General features: G+C 43.3%; 2 long non-coding RNA genes across 2 annotated transcripts; one reads left to right on the top strand and one right to left on the bottom strand.

The window, feature by feature from the left end:
• Positions 1–4,597: 4,597 nt before the first annotated feature.
• LOC138663376 (uncharacterized) lies at positions 4,598–5,734 on the bottom strand. The gene is made up of 5 exons (XR_011318178.1): positions 5,686–5,734; positions 5,527–5,591; positions 5,363–5,430; positions 5,017–5,123; positions 4,598–4,901 (listed from the first exon to the last, which is right to left on the bottom strand). It is a non-coding gene; the product is annotated as an uncharacterized lncRNA (long non-coding RNA).
• Position 5,735: 1 nt separating this feature from the next.
• Positions 5,736–6,571, top strand: LOC138663377 (uncharacterized). Its single transcript, XR_011318179.1, has 3 exons — positions 5,736–5,806; positions 6,046–6,152; positions 6,268–6,571. It is a non-coding gene; the product is annotated as an uncharacterized lncRNA (long non-coding RNA).
• Positions 6,572–18,119: the final 11,548 nt, after the last annotated feature.

The raw sequence follows: 18,119 nt of genomic DNA on the forward strand, positions 1-18,119 counted from the left end.
GACATATCTCATGTCTGTGTATCTAACTCTGTTAATGTTAAGAAACGGGCAAAGAGGTCGCGACCAGCGGATGTTAAGGTGTGTAAAGAGCTTAAGGTGTGTAAAAAGCCACGGATTCATGCCCCAGCTATAGATCTGCCGCATGAATCCCGCAGCTGGGGCCCCGCTGAAATGCTTGTGTTTCAGGAACACCTCGTCCGCTACTTACGCTACAAACTATGGGTCCCCAAAATAATGTTTTTTTGCGATACTTTTGAAAAATTATTATCAACACAAAGCCCAACACAGGCTAATAAGGCCGAACTATACGCACTTCGGAGCCTGCTGCTGGATGGCGAGATAACAACTACAGCGACCCCATTATGACTAGATATGGTCGGCTACGGCATGCATAAATCACCTAAACTAACACTACCCAGGTATAATAGGGCTAGAGTTATAAAGAGGGCTCTAAAATTGTTGGTCAGCGCTAGACGGGCGCTATGCTCTAGGGGGCGTCGTGGTGACATGTGTCCTGCAATGCCTCTACAGACACCACAGACGTCGTCACAAGAGTCAGAACAGCACTCACATAGTCCAGGCAGCCCTGCAGATGCCGCACATGCATCTACACAAAATTCACAAGCCTCAGACGCTGACGCTGCTGGTAATGTGCGGAGCCCCGATCATACAGTATTTTTGCAACACATCCATCATCATGAAAGGGCCCTACGCAATTTCAACGGCCATATACATACAGATCATTTTAGATTTGTAAACTTGGAGCGTGTACGATCATTTGAAGTGGGCATGAATATTGTTCATGAAGGCATTCAGGCATTACTGGATAGAATCATCAGGGACATTGAACCTGGCGACTTTGTACAGTTAAGGTTTGATGCCGGTGATACTTTAGACCCTATTTTCACTACAAAACAAACCCGTGAAGATTTTAATTCCGAATCTTTTTTAAATGCTGTTGCCCGCGCACTTCAAAGTAACAGTGAATGCATAGCATCCAATTCGCTAAAGCTAGTCGTCACCATCATTAAAAACCGCCGCGGTGGTGGAAAAAGGCGCTTGAAATCTATAGCGAGCAGTCAGATCATTAAACAAAAGAGCCAATGGCTGTATGATTTTAACAATTACACGACAAATCTGTGTCTGGCTGCTAGTGTGTGCGCCCTGATGGACGACACGGATGTCGCTGATGCTGTTTTACTGAGCCGCTCTAAAAACATACACGCAGCACTGGGCATCCCTGATGATCAATTAGTGAGTTTTAGCGACATCCCGGCATTTGAAAAATATTTGGGGGTCACCATTAAAGTACTGTACTATAGTCAGGGCGATTGGTGTTACTTTCAGAGCGACAATACACCTAATGGCAAAACAGTATTCATATTGTTCCATGATAATCACTACTACGGGATCAAAAATATTAAGGGTTTTATCGGTGCTGATTACTTTTGTGAGCTATGCAATTCAGTGTTTCACCACAAAAACAAACACTCCTGCCAGTATTTTTGTAAAGCCTGTCAGAGAGAGAATTGCGTAGAAAGCGGTGCCGCCCACCAACCCAGATGCCCTGTTTGCAGAGTTTATTGCCGCTCGAGCGTGTGCTTAGATTATCATAAACAATTGGGATTAGGCGACCCAGCATTCTGCAGACTTAAAACATTTTGTGATAAATGCAACCATTTTGTCCTCAGAAATAGCGAAACAGAGCATAAATGTAATGGTCTGCGGTGTCCTGTATGTCGCAGCCGTATAAATAAATTCGATGCCCATCTTTGTTACATGCGGAAGTATGTAGCACAGGATGAGTCAGATTGCTATATCTTTTATGATTTTGAATGTATGCAGGAGACAGGCACGCACGTCCCGAATTACATTTATGCTACAACGCTGTATGGCCACCCCTCCTGGGAGTTTGAGGGTGATACCTGTACACATGACTTTGTACAGTTCTTTACAAGCGGTAAATTTTCAGATCATACATTTATTGCTCACAATGGTGGAAGATACGACGCATACTTTATTGTTAAGGAACTGATTTCTGAAAAACTACAAGTACAGTTGATAACACAAGGTGGTCGTCTCTTGTGTGTGTCGCTACCCGATTTGTCTATAAGGTTCATAGACTCTCTAAATTTTATCCCCATGAAACTCAGTAAATTACCACAGGCCATGGGCTTTTCAGGAGGCAAAGGACATTTTCCACACTTTTTCAATACCAGAGAAAACCAAAACTATGTAGGCCCCATACCTGATGTAAAATATTATGGGTTGGAGTACATGTCACCTGGTGAGAAGGTAGAGTTCCTGGAGTTGTATGAGACACAGGTAAATACAACTTTTGACTTCAAGGCCGAGCTAAAATCTTATTGCAAACAAGATGTTGAAATTTTGAGACACGCCTGCGAGATCTATAGAGAGCGTATTATGCAGATGACGCAGAAAAATGTTAAAAAATACTGTAAGCGTCAAAAGCAAAAGATTGTAGTGAGCAGATGTGTTGATCCTTTTCAGCTCATCACCCTGGCCTCGGTGTGTATGACAATGTACCGGTTTAAATTTCTTCCAAAAAAGACAATCGCCATTTTACCTGGTGATAATTATCACAAGGCAAAAAAGCGCTACTCGACACCCGCTATACAGTGGCTCATGTATGTCGCCCACTCCGAGAACATCGACATACAGCACGCTTTGAGAGGCGGTGAAAAACAGGTCGGGAAGTATTTTCTAGATGGCTATGCCTATGTTAGCGGCCAGCACATAGCCTTTGAATTTCAGGGGTGTTTTTACCACGGATGCCCCGTGTGCTATAATGAAAATGACACGAATAAGGTCACACGTACGTCCTACGTCCAGTTATATTACACCTTTTTAGCTAAAAAGCGTTACTTACAGTGCTGCGGGTACACAGTAAGACTGCTGTGGGAGCATGAGTGGAATGAAATGGTTGAAAATAATTCTAATCTTCAAGCATTTCTCCGTCAGATGGAATTCCCCGTTCCTTTAGACCCCCGTGATGCGCTTTATGGCGGACGAACTAACGCCATTAAGCTCTATCACCATCTGGAAGAAGGGGAGACTTTACATTACTACGATTTCACCAGTCTGTACCCCTTTGTAAACAAAACTAAAACATACCCTGTAGGACATCCAGACATCATCTACGACAATTTTGGATTCATTAAAAAATACTTTGGCATTGCTAGAGTCAAGGTCTACCCGCCGAGAGATTTATTTTTTCCAGTTCTACCAGTAAAACTCAACAAAAAATTAATGTTTCCCCTTTGCTACACATGCGCTGCAAATTCCCAGGCAGATATTTGTGACCACAGTGATGAAGAACGGGCGCTGACAGGCACCTGGTGCACTATAGAGCTCGAGATGGCTATAGAAAAAGGGTATCGGATCGCTCACATCTATGAAATATGGCATTTTCCTAAAACCACTGATGATCTGTTTGCGCCTTACATTAAATTACATCTTAGGGATAAGCAGGAAGCCTCTGGTTATCCTAGCTGGTGCACTGATGACGCCAAGAAACGGCAGTACATTGACTCTTTTCTTGAAAAAGAAGGTGTCCAATTACGGCCTGAAAATATAGCTGTCAATCCTGCTAAGCGACAGATCTCCAAGCTTTTCTTAAATTCTTTATGGGGAAAGTTTGCTCAGAGATCTAATCTATCATGTACCAGCATTGTTAGGGATCCAGATGAACTTTTTAAGTATTTGTTCCTGCCTTACTATGACATTTCGATGTTACATTTCCTTGATGATGACACCGCAACCATTAACTGGAAATATGCAAAAGGCCACCACACACTCAACAAAAACACAAACATTTTTATAGCGTGTTTTACAACAGCGTATGCTCGGTTAGAGCTCTATTCGCTGCTGGACCGTCTGCAGGAGAGGTGTCTTTATCACGACACAGATTCAGTTATTTTTGTACAGAGAGATGGTGAGTGGCAACCGCCTTTAGGCGATTACCTGGGGGAGCTGACCAGTGAAATACCCGATGGTACACACATCACAGAATTTGTATCCGCGGGCCCCAAAACTTACGGCTACAAACTCAACACCGGTAAAACTGTCTTAAAAGTTAAGGGGATAACACTAAATGTTGGTAACTCTCAATCTATTAATTTCAACAGTCTGAAAGATCTAGTTCTGGACTACCCGCACAATTCTGCCGCAGAAACTCAGAAACGTATTGTCGTACAGCAGGCGTCCATTGTGAGAAATAAAAAGTACTGGGATATTGAAACAAGGCCATTACGCAAAACACAAAAGTGCGTTTATACAAAGCGGCGACTATTAGACGATTTCACAACATTACCTTTTGGATATTAGTCGAGTATTGTGATGGATACGCGTCTGCAGCACCCGTTCTCGTGCATTCTAGCAGGCCCGTCTAATTCTGGAAAGAGCTATTTTGTAAAACAGCTGCTATATAATATTGAAGCTAATTTTTCTCAGAAACCTGATAATATTGTATGGTTTTACGATTAGAGAACACGGCACTCAGTAAATATGAGGATTGGCGGTGCTCAAATAGGGTGTCCACCCCATAGATAACAGATGAATAAAACTTGGCACTCAATTTGAGAAGAAAAGCTTCTTAGTTTATTGATGCATCCAGACAAACAAAAGTGCTAAACGTTTTCGGTCCACACCGGACCTTCGTCAGAGCGTTTCTTTGACATTGACTATGAAACATATAAATGAATACAGTGTCACATGATGCGGAAATATACGTCATATAATGCAAAAAACGAAAAAGAGATCTAATGGTGAAAAAACGAAAATCTACGTGATGCTCCATCTGGTTCAGGGAGACATGTGCCAGAGAGATGAGTCTATCCAGAACAATAGGTGCTCCGTGCGAGGTGGAGATATAGTCCGTGCTGAGATGCTGGATAAGGGAAGTAACAATAGTGCTGGAGATGGAAGGACGCTGGTAATAGTGCGACCTCAGGCCGAGAGGGTCTAGCTCAGTGAGGAGAGTAAACAAAAGGATACATAGCAGAAATGCACTCTACAGATACTAGAAACGCAGACATGAGATACAGAATACGCCTCCAGTGAAGCTATATGGAATAGCATAGTGGATGGTCTAACGTGAGGACCTAGAAGAATAAGGGATACATGAGTCTGTGCACATAACTGTAACTGGGCATCCCAGAAAACAGGGAAAAAAAAGGAAAATGAATGAGGAAGAGAGAACAAAAAACGTAGGTAACATGGGTCCTGAAAGGGAAAAGTGGAAAAGGAGAATGATGTAAATGAAGCCTAACGGAAAATGAACGTCTGGAGCTACACACAGAAGAGAGGTAGAGTAATGGAGTAAGTGGGAGCAACATACTACCTGGATGAGGAAGCCAGAAAGCCTGGATGAGCGTTAGCAAGAACAGAAAATCCAAGAGCTGCAGTATGCTGCAAAAAGCCAAAGCCGAGGGGAAAGGGTTAACAGGGACACCACACATAATGAATACTAATGAAAAGCCAGATAAGCAGCATGAGTGTATGTACCTGGAGGATCACAATGGAGAGTGCCGCGTCATGAAAAGGCACAGAGCCTGAGGGGAGTAGCGGCGCTGTGAGGAGAGAATGTGACCAGGTCAGGAAATACACAATGGGGCAGAGAACAGTAAATAAAGGAGGGGAGAGGCGCAGTAACCGCCGACATACCTGGATCCTAAGCGCTCAGTGGAGCAGGGCAGAGAGGAGCAACGCTGTAGCAGCATACTGCAGCTCTTGGATTTTCTGTTCTTGCTAACGCTCATCCAGGCTTTCTGGCTTCCTCATCCAGGTAGTATGTTGCTCCCACTTACTCCATTACTCTACCTCTCTTCTGTGTGTAGCTCCAGACGTTCATTTTCCGTTAGGCTTCATTTACATCATTCTCCTTTTCCACTTTTCCCTTTCAGGACCCATGTTACCTACGTTTTTTGTTCTCTCTTCCTCATTCATTTTCCTTTTTTCCCCCTGTTTTCTGGGATGCCCAGTTACAGTTATGTGCACAGACTCATGTATCCCTTATTCTTCTAGGTCCTCACGTTAGACCATCCACTATGCTATTCCATATAGCTTCACTGGAGGCGTATTCTGTATCTCATGTCTGCGTTTCTAGTATCTGTAGAGTGCATTTCTGCTATGTATCCTTTTGTTTACTCTCCTCACTGAGCTAGACCCTCTCGGCCTGAGGTCGCACTATTACCAGCGTCCTTCCATCTCCAGCACTATTGTTACTTCCCTTATCCAGCATCTCAGCACGGACTATATCTCCACCTCGCACGGAGCACCTATTGTTCTGGATAGACTCATCTCTCTGGCACATGTCTCCCTGAACCAGATGGAGCATCACGTAGATTTTCGTTTTTTCACCATTAGATCTCTTTTTCGTTTTTTGCATTATATGACGTATATTTCCGCATCATGTGACACTGTATTCATTTATATGTTTCATAGTCAATGTCAAAGAAACGCTCTGACGAAGGTCCGGTGTGGACCGAAAACGTTTAGCACTTTTGTTTGTCTGGATGCATCAATAAACTAAGAAGCTTTTCTTCTCAAATTGAGTGCCAAGTTTTATTCATCTGTTATTGTATGGTTTTATTCGTGTTGGCAAAAACTATATGATGAAATCTCTCTCTCTTTTCCCCACGCCAGATTTGTGGAGGGTCTGCCGAATACATTCGTAGATGACGAATTATTCCCACCGGAGAAGGTGAATTTGGCGATTGTTGATGATCTCATGGAGAGTGCTAGTGAGAATTGTGAGATAGAAAAAGCCTTTACCAAGTATGTGCACCACAGAAATCTCAGCATTTTCTACCTGGTGCAAAACATATTTTGTCAGGGTAAGAAAAGCCGTACGATAAATTTAAACACAAAGTACATGGTGCTTTTTAATAACCCCCGAGATAAATTACAAATTTTAACTCTAGCTCGTCAGATGTATCCCGGAAAAACACGTTTTTTCCTAGAAGCTTTTGAGGATGCCACGCGGGAGCCTTACGGGTATTTGCTTGTAGATTTGAGAGCTAATACTCCTGAGGATCTGCGTTTAAGGACTGGGTTGTTTCCACCCGCGTTGCCCGCTGTCTATGTTCAGAAGAAAAACACTTCTAAAAAGTGAATTTTACCCGGTATCAGACATTCTACGCTGTGGGCGTTGTGATGTAAAGATGTCTGAGAGGCTCCGGCGTAACTGGGCTCTCTTAAAAACCCTAGTGAAAGCAACCCCCGCTGTCAGAAAGTCTATTTTGCGCGATGCAAGCAATGATTTAATTACAGCCATAGGCGAGATTGCTTTAAATATCTTAAAAGGCAGGATTCCGCTGAAAGAGCGCCAAAAAGGTATATTAAAGAAGTGGCGTAAAGCTATAAGAATACTGAGCGACAGATCTCAGCCCATAAAGAAAAAGAAGCGACTACTAAAACAGGCCGGCGGGTTTATCGGACCTCTTTTAGCTTTTGCAATTCCAATAATAACAAGCCTGATCGCCGGAAGATAATGGAGCATGCAGCGAAAATGTATCTAGTCCCCAAACAGGAGCTAGACAAACTAAGACCCGGTACTACAGATAACATACGCGACAGTGTTATTCGCCGCCTTGATGGTGAAATTAGCGACATTTTACAGCGTCGTGACATTCCCGATGATGTGAAAATTAAAATGTATAGCTCTGTGCTGCAACGCTACTTGGTACATACGCGACACAGCTCAAAAGAAGTAACGGCTTTAAATCTCGTTAGCCCTCCTGATCCTGGTCAGCAGCAATTGCCAAATACCGACTCTGATAAAAATCAGGAGATCGCTGAAATTGTCAGCTATATAAACCAAAGATATAAAAAGAATGCTGAATTTTTACTAAACAGGCTGCTGCAGAATAAAAATGTCACAGCATGGAATAATAAAACTGAATTTATTTTCAAAGGATCCGTAATACCAGGGTCTAACTTACTGGATTTGGTACGTAGTACAACGCAGAGCCATGTTCTGAACAGTAGAAATTTACCGCCGGGTTGGGATTCATTTATGCAGGCTATGGCCGAGCTAAATATGCCGTCTACAGTTGTGGGTAACACCGCTACTAGGAAGCTTTTAGATGAATTAAAAATTACCAACAGTGAGACACGCTCTGTATCTACACCGCTGAAGATAGCGGCGGCTCCCCGTACAATTCAATCTTTACATTCCCCGTCATTAGGTACCACACGTGGAACTTTGCTACCTAAAAAAAGGTCTCTACCGATGCTACAAACCATGTGGCTCACGATGTAAAGAATGTACTGGCTAAAATGCTGTACTCGCCTTGTAACGCTATATTAATTATTTTGTAAGAAGTGTAATGATGTATGTTCATTGTACTATTTAATGTTTTTTACTTTTTATATTCTGTAAGAATTTTTATAGTATTGAAATGTCTTTGAGATGCTGTTTTATTGTGAGAAATATTTTTTTTTTATATTTTTACAATATCGTGTCTTTGGTTTTTTATTCGTATGAAACATACCGCTTCTTACTTGCTTGTGTTGTAACATTGGGTCATATTATATATATATATATATATATATATATATATATATATATATATATATATATAGGCACAAACGACAATAAAACATTTTAATGAACATAACACGCTGTATGTAGTCGTACAGATCCTAGGATATAATTATATACCATAACACCTCCAGGCAGCTGCCCTGAGAAAGCTAATACAAAAAAAAAAAAAAAAAAAACAAAACAAATAACCTCAGATAACATCTACAGGACACAATAACTTTTCTTTAAGCCTCTGACCCGCAGATAACCCTACATAACCTTCAGGTACAATACAGGTACAAATGTGTTATAAAACAAAGTTCTGCTTCACAAAGATCACCAAACAGCATGAATTTGTACAAAAATATGACCCTCAGATAACACAGCTGAAACACAAATAAGTTTTCTAAGGAAGCGAATACAAAAAACAAATAGACAGCTACAGGACACAATAACTTTTCTGTAGGAGAAAATCTGCTACACTGTGAATAAACACAGCTTACAATTTACTGTTAATGTTCAGTAGAATTACAAATAAGTTTTCTAAGGAAGCGAATACAAAAACAAATAGACAGCTACAGGAAACAATAACTTTTCTGTTTGTGTAAATGAACATTTATTGGGAAAGCGAATACACCAGCAATTGACCTAGGTGTTATAAACCCCTGACCCGCAGATAACCCTACCATTTAGTTAATGTTCAGTAGGGCCGCAAATAAACAGCTTGGTGTGTTTTAAGTTCTCCACTATATGAATACACTGTGAATAAAACACAGCTAACAGAATCAAACTCGGGCTACGTATAAAATCTAATATAAAACAAATGAGAAAGGTGTTATAAACCACGTGTAAAATAAATACACGACTAGGCTATAATTATAAACATGTGTTATTCCACAAATACGGGAATAATATCAAAATGCAGCAACAGTAAACTATATTAAACGATATCAAAAGGGGAATTCAAACAAGGAGGGACAGCTGGATACCAGCCGTCAGACAAGGAGAGGGGAGGGGTTACACATTTTGATACACTTTGATAGGGGCGGGGCACCTGTCAGATTGAGTTTGACGAAAGGACCCGATTATACACTACAATCCCATCATCCTCCTCCTCTTTGTCAGCCACCTCGTTCAAGAGAGTTCCCTGAGCAGACAATGGCTGACTGTCATCAAGGCTTCCCTCCTCCTCGGCTGCAGACGCCTGCTCCTTAATGTGCGTCAAACTTTGCATCAGCAGACGCATTAGTGGGATGCTCATGCTTATGATGGCGTCGTCTGCACTTACCATCCATGTGTATTCCTGAAAACACTGAAGGACTTGACAGAGGTCTTGTAGCTTCGACCACTGCACACCAGACAACTCCATGTCTGCCATCCAACTGCCTGCCCGTGTATGTGTATCCTACCACAAATAAATTACAGCGTTGCTGACTACCTTCATTCTGAGCAGGTGCACCAACGGCACGGGATGTTTGGTAGTTAGTCCAGGCTTGCAAGTGCATGCTGGTTAAATGTCTAAGCATGCACATTGTATTTAAATTTTGGAGATTCTTCCCTCTGCTTAAGGTCTTTGAGCATTTCTTACAGATAACTTTGCACTGATCATTCGGATCTTGGTTAAAAAAGTGCCACACTACACTCTTCCTACTATGGAACACCTTTTCAGGCATTGCACGCTGTGCTACTTTCACCGGATGGCCACGGTGTTCTAAAACTGTTTTTGTTTTTGACAAACGATTTTGGCCAGATACGGGCCTGCTAGATGAAAGCTGTTGCGATGTAGATGGCTGCTGCGGATCATCCTCCTCCGCTTCTGAGCTACTGGCAGCGGCACCCTCTTCCCCCAATGGCTGCCAATCTGGGTCAACAACTGGGTCATCTATCACCTCCTCTTCAATGTCATGTGCACCTTCCTCTGTGTCACCGTGTAAGGTGCTATAGCGTTTGTGACTGGGCACCATAGTCTCATCAGGGTCAGATTCTCGCTCAGTACACTGCGAGGGCAATGTAGTGATCTGAGTCAATGGAACAGCATAATAATCTAGCTGTGGCTGTGCATCAGTGCACTCCATGTCCGATTCATCTTGTAATGGACTGTTAACAATTTCCATTTCTAACCCAGGCACGGTATGTGTAAAGAGCTTCATGGAGTAGTGTCGCCTGCCGCATCCTTCACTTTTGGTTTGGGTGAAGGACACAAGGAAGCGACTTGTTCCTGACTGGGAGCATCCACTGACGACTCGCTGCTTTTATATTTCGAACTTTCTGAAGAGGAGGCGAAAGATCTAGAGGCTGAGTCAGCAAGGAAAGCCAAAACTTTTTCCTGCTGCTCCAGCTTTAAAAGCTGTTTTCCTACTCCCAGATAAGGGAGCCTTCAAGGCCTTGTGTAGCCAGACGATGACGCTGGCTCAACACCTCGAGCCTTTGGTGCTATTTTGCTTTTCCCACTACCACCAGATGCTCCACCACCACCACCACCAGTACCAGCTGGCAACGACCGCCCACGGCATCTTCCACCAGACTTCCTCATTTTTGGGAAAATCTAACCAAAATAACAACCGTTATATGGTACTGTAAAACAAGGTAGAAGGTGTATATAAACTTGTTGAGAATTTAAATCTCCCTTTTTTGGGGGGGAGACTGAACCAAAACTCAGGCCCGGTGTAAAACACTACACAATGTAAGTGGCTGAACGTGGCTGGCTGATATACAACAAACTAACAGAACTGACGTAGATCCACTTTGTGACAATTTGAATCTCCCTTTTTTGGGGGGAGACTGCACCAAAACTCAGGCACAGTGTATAACACTAAACAATGTAAGTGGCTGAACGTGGATGGAAGATATATGAAAAAATACAAGGACTGTAGTACAATTTCAATCTCCCTACAATGATCTCAGGACAAGTATGGCAGCAATAAAAAGGACTGCTGCACACAAAAGTGTGGACAAATAAACAAGATAACTGTGCAGAAAGGAGCAACAGGATTTTTGCTTTTAAAAAAGCAGTTGGTTTGCACAGCAGCGTACAAACAGCAATGGAGCTATCAGGGAGCCTTATAAGGCAGCCTAATAAGCTACAGCGCTGCACAAAAATATAAACTCCACTGTCCCTGCAAAGAAAAGATGGTGTTGGACAGTGGAAATTGCTACAGCACAAGCGGTTTGGGGGTTAATCTTCCCTCTTTAACTATATCCCTTCCTCTGATGCAGCTGCTGCAACCGCTCCCTATGCTACGATTGGCAGAAGTAAGATGGCGTGCACGCCCCTTTATAGCCCCTGTGACACCGCAGAAAGCAAGCCAATCACTTTCATGCCCTTCTCTAAGATGGTGGGGACCGAGACCTATGTCATCATGCTGCCCACACTCTGCGTCCTCCTTCATTGGCTGAAAAATGGCGCTGAAAACGTCATACGAAACGCGACTTTGGCGCGAAGATTGCCGACCTCATGGCCGATCCCACACTAGGAGCGGGTCGGGTTTCACATAACCCGACTTTGCCGAAAGTCAGCGATTTTTGAATTTGTCCGATCCGTTTCGCTCAATCCTAACAGGAGGTATAGTGTTTCACAGGTGGGCTACTCTGCTGACGTGCAGACACTGCTCCTAGGCCCAAAACTAATAACTGGATTAGATGCAGTAAAAATTGAGATACACAGGCGGTGTAGCTAGCTTCACAGGCGGGCTACTCAGATGACTATCAGACAATGCTACTAGCCCAAAAGGATTGGCTGAGCTAGATTACACCAAATGCTGTGACAAACACTTGCACAGCACTGGCACAGACCTGCCTGGCAAACAGTGCTATGAACTGCTGTAACCTACCCTGAAAAGGGCTGATATTACAACTAGTCCCGACTCCCTAAACCTATGACTCTGACAATTCGCTCCAAAAAAACACTCTTTGTCTGTATAGCGCCCACAGCAGCAGCGGTGCCGTCTAACACTAAGCTGCAGCAGTGAGGAAATGGTGGCGACGGGGCAAATGGCTGGTTCTTATAGGGCAAGGACATGTGACATACACAGCCAATGACACATGCCCTTGCTTGTGTGCATCACATGCACATTGCTGTGTGTGCGCGCACTGCTGATAGGCTGAGAGACTGCACCGCCCCACTGTAAATGCGGGAAAGAAAAAAAAATGGAGATCGGCGTTATTTCAGCACAGACCTATCCCCCGCCCACTATATACTGAAACAGTCTATTAACAATTCACTGACCCGCAGAAAAGGAACTGAGCGGCACTCGATGTGTTAATCTTCACAGGCAGTAACAGTGTAGGAGAAGTCTCGGCATAAACTTCAAGCCACAAGTCTATGTGTTTGCAGATGCCGGGTGGTGCTTAGCATATAAAGCAGACAGACTTTCCAACTTGTTAAATAACAAAAGATGCAGCACTCACCAGATTCTTGCTGAAGATAGTGTCCTTTATTCGCTTAAAGCGATGTGAGACATTATGCGGAGAGGCGGCAGGAAAGAGGATTGGGTGCGGGGGAGAGGAGAAGGACTACGGCCGTTTCACGCAAAATGCGCTTCCACGGGTCCAGGTGCACCTGGACAGTAATTACAGTAATAGTAATAAGTAATTTTGACTCCATATTTTTTGAATTTCACAATAAAGAACAATGCCTATTCATTATGCTGCACAGAGTGTATAAAAGGTACATGTTGGTACGGTAAAAGCAGTATTAGTCTGACTGCTACCGTATAGAATATGGCTCAGTCTCAGCACTGAAGGATCAAATGTCTTCCTTGGATTGTTGCCTGCCAGGCAATTGCACAAGAGAAATAGCGGAGAGCTGCCCCGGCCAGTGCCAGCAAATCTCTGTTCGGTATCTTCTGAGATCAGCGGTGGGTCCCGTCACAGTGCCTTGGTGCTGCGCCTCGATACTGCGATCGTTGTGGCTAGTGCAGGTTCCGATGATGCTTCTCAGTTCCTGCTTACTCCACGTGTCGGTAAGGCAATTGCTGCGGCTGGAGCAGGACCTGTGTGATGTGTTAGACCAGATGATGTCTGCGTGACTTGGAAGAGGTATGGAACGTAGTAATGACCATTCAAACCAATGTATTTCGGAAAACAGGCCACCCTTTCTCTAACCATTTTGTTGAAAAACATGAGGGTCTGGCACGGGATATGGTGACTTGAAACATCTACCTTTAATAGACCCAATGCATCATAATGAATATGCATTGTTCTTTATTGTGTATAATTGCATAACTTTTTCTTGTGGAAATAGGGGTTAATGAGTACAGCCCTTTTATCTAACAGTACCTACCAGTATTTACATGCATGAACAACTAACTGGGCATCTTTCACAATTAAACTAGTGTGAATAGGCACAAGGTCTACAGTATTTTAATCCTGTTCATTTTTCCCCCCTTTATCCACACTGCCCACAGATCATTCTATATGTTATACTGTCTTATGGATCCTCTTTGTACTGACTAGTGTGAACAGGTACAAGGCCCAAAGCTAGCTCACACTGTTCACCAGTAATTTTTCAATTTTACCTAGGTGTATCAGGACGAATATTCATAATACTTATCTAATGTGTTATTTGCCTGTTTTGTGGTTCAATAAAGAATTGCCACATTGTTTTATCCTCATCCTGTGTTGTCTGAGTAGTGTTATGCACACGGTAAAAAAAGAGCGGGCATTCAGTGGGATGAGCTCTGGTCCATGCGATTTTGGCTTGCGGATTAGAGCTCCCACTGACCCCGATGTCAGGGGGGACAAAGTAAATGTCTCTCCACTCCTGAAATGTGCCCCACCCTTGGCATTCATTCCCCAGGGTCATTGTTTACCTTTAATTAACTCAAGCTCTTTGAAGCTCTTGACACAATGGTGTGAAATCTTCTGCAGCTGCAAGCCAGCTGGCCCTTTGTGTGACTAAGCACATGGTACAAGTCGCAGCAAGCTCTGAGGTATTGAATCTGGAAAATGATTTAGAATAGCAGAATGAAATATCTCTGGGACTAGCCAAGCACATAATCCGAATCATCGTTCCTTTCCACACGCACCCATATTATTTAGCCACATGTAGCACTCTGGATTATGGAGTTATAAAGCATAGCTAACAGGAATTACGTACATACGGTAGGCAAATTTAGTCTCTATGCACAGATAACATCCAATCTAGTGGCGACACAACCAACCCATTCAGAGCTTTGGCTGCAAAGTTATGGGCCAGCCACCATTCTGGACAGATAATCATGTTCTCAGAGGTGGGAGGAGAGAGGCTGCACCACCCAGGGGTGGGAGCAAATGTGTTAGGTAGCAGCCTAGGAGAAATAAGGCAGCCCCTCATTTTGGACTTAGTTTTTCTGATGGCCGGAGGATACATTAGATGACGTAGCCCGGAAAGCTTGTTACTAAGATTTGAACCTGTGATCCATCAGCGCCTTCCTGTGGTCACATGCTACATAACACGGTAATTGCAACCTATCTATACCCTATCTTTGTACTACACTCCTGACTGTATATATTTGCTCTTGTATATATAACTGTAGTTACTAGTGCTCCTCGTTAGCGATTAAATAAAAAAATAAATCTTGGGCTGCTCTTTTATCTCTATCCACGAATCCCCACGTCCTCACACTCAGTTGTCCCGATATAAGCCTGCTGTCGGAAGGGGCTTATTTCAAATGAGGAACTAGTGGCAGAATACCATACTGTTTTAGTGAGGAACTCTGGCAGCGACGTCCTGGAGGTTTAGATATATATCCCCAGCCTGGACTAGTGATATATTTCACTAACTCGTATCTATAATGGTAGCCTTTCCAGCGACTATCTGCCTTCGGTTCAGTTCCCTGACTGACCTGAGGCAGGAGGTGGCACCAGAGAGCCGATCCCTGCTGGGTCCTTCTCTCCCCTCCCCCGAGGTGAGCTCTCCCCTTCCCCTGTGAGATCCCTTACAAAGACTCTTGGAGGATGACGTCTGGATAATTTTTTTGCCAATTTTATAAAGATTGTGATGGAGCCCTCTCCCATGACTACCTCCTTGGGCCACATTACATTTTGCTGCATTGTGAATATCGTCTGCAGATGACCACAAACAGCCTACATTTGTCCAAGAATTCATGTAAACAGCTGTCATGACTGTGGAGGAGATTTATGTGACCAGAAGGAAAACTTAATGGTGATCTAACCATGTACAAGGATAATAGATCAGCAAGCGTGCTTCGCCTATTCAATCCCCTGCAGCTGTAGTAAAAAAATATAAAAGAAATCTAATAAATATGTAAATGTCTATAAAAGTATCACATGAGGACCATAAAACACCTGCTTACAGTATGACTAAGGTGAATTTACCTGATGCGCCTAGACATATGATTCACTCTCTTCTGATCCTTTGATGTTACCATTCCAAACATCCGTATTAGGAGGTCATAAATATCTCCTTGCGGTGTAAGAACTGTGGGTGCTGCCCCGGCCGGCGGCAGAACACCCCTAAGTAGTTGCCAACGTGGAGTAAATGAACGCTGCGCTTGTGTAGCCGCTCGGTTTACTGTAGGTACAGGACCTTGTGTGATTGCTCACGTGACTGGCTAAGGAGAGCACGGTGGACCAATTCCTACACGTTTCGGAATAGACGTATTCCTTCCTCAGGGATGATCCATAGAAGGATGTCTGTACCTATATCTCCAGCGGCGATCACCTGACCTATTTATGTATTGAATGCAAACAGCTCAATTTCGCTGTTGAGACCTTTAGGCATCAAAGTGTCCAATTCAAATATCATCTCGCTTTCTTCCCTTGACATTTGCTGAATATAATTACCTTTTCTCCAGCTTTTATGAATAATGGTACCTTTTATTGAACATCCATGATGAGTCACACAATGTTTTGATAACGGAGGGCCTAGGAATTTATTGTTAATGTTCCGTAGATGTTCTTTTATTCTTACATGAAGGGGACGTTTCGTTCTCCCTGTATCTAGTTTATCACAAGTGCACTTAATTGAATAAATGACTCCTTCTGTATTGCATGATATATAGTCTTTAATTGACCAGTCCATAGTACCGTTAGAGATCGAGAATTGTTTTTTTGTCTTAAGTTGCTTGCAAGGTTTGCATTTTAAGCACGGATAAAAGCCTGAGCACTAGTAATGAAAAGAATACGTTATTGGAACATGGAGGTTTGGGACAGTAGGAGCTATTTTATTGCCCAGATTGTTGGCCTTTTTATAGATAAATCTTGGACGTTCCGGTAACTTTTCGCCAATGATCTTGTCCTCCTTTAAAATATCCCAATGTCTATTTACTATCTTTCTAAGGAGGTGAGTATTTGCATTAAATTGCGTGATGATTGGAACATCTTGGAAAAGAATAGATATAACCCGAAAATAGGACTTTTGGTTTTAACTTGCAGCAGCAAGGACTGTAAGGCAATAACCTGCCTATATACCTCTAATGCTAAACTATCCCTGATTCAGCAGCTTGCCCTACAATAATATATGTTTCTCATAAAGCCTAAACACTAAGTGCAAGAGCTGCCAAAAATTAGGACCAGTAAAATAACTTGTAGGAACAAGGAGCGCAGATAGTGTTTTATCTCACAAATTATAGAAGATTTACCTGTAAAATTAACTGCTCGCCTGATGTAGAATATTCACAAGCATAAATTGTTGGCTGCCGCAGATCCACTGGTCGGCATGAGACCATAGCTAAATCGCAGAATAGTACTATATAACACAGCCCACGCAGTATCTAACACAGGCGACGTAGTATATTACACAGGCCACGCAGTATATTACACAGGGCACATAGTATATAGCACAGCTCACACAGTATATAACACTGGCCACATAGTATATAGCAGCCACGCATTATATATAACACAGCCCACATAGTATATAGCAGTGTGGGCACCATATCCCTGTTAAAACAATTAATTAAAATAAAAAATAGTTATATACTCACCCAGCGGGATCCACCCAAGCTCTGGCGATGCGCGCGCGGCTGCCGCCATCTTCTGTTCCCAGGATGCATTGCGACATTACCCAGATGACTTAGCGGTCTCACGAGACCGCTAAGTCTTCTGGGTAATTTCGCAATGCATCTCTGGGAACGGAAGACGGCGGCAGGCGCGAGCGCATCATTGGACGACAGAAGGTGAGAATAGCAGGTTTTTCGTTTTTTTTATTATTTTTAACATTCCATCTTTTTACTATTGATGCTGCATAGGCAGCATCAATAGCAAAAAGTTGGGGACACACAGGGTTAATAGCAGCGGTAGCGGAGTGCGTTACCTGCAGCATAACGCGGTCCGTTACCACCGGCATTAACCCTGTGTGAGCGGTGACTGGAGGGGAGTATGCAAAGTATGCAAAGAACCGGTACTGCGATGGGAACTCCGATAGCATGTATGAGTCGCCCGCCAGGGCAGTGGGGTACTCGGTACCGGGTCTGGTCGCAATTAAAGGGGTGGTCACTGTGGCAGCGACCCGGTCTGTGGCCCTGGGTGCCCAAGTTAAGGGTAAAGTCTTAAAAGGGATTATAGGAATAAAGTTTGTGTTCGTGACGCCACCTGTGGTTCTCGGTCAGAAGGGACCGACGCTGCTTAA

This window comes from Ranitomeya imitator, chromosome 2 (assembly GCF_032444005.1).
Source record: "Ranitomeya imitator isolate aRanImi1 chromosome 2, aRanImi1.pri, whole genome shotgun sequence".
Classification (NCBI taxonomy): domain Eukaryota; kingdom Metazoa; phylum Chordata; class Amphibia; order Anura; family Dendrobatidae; genus Ranitomeya; species Ranitomeya imitator.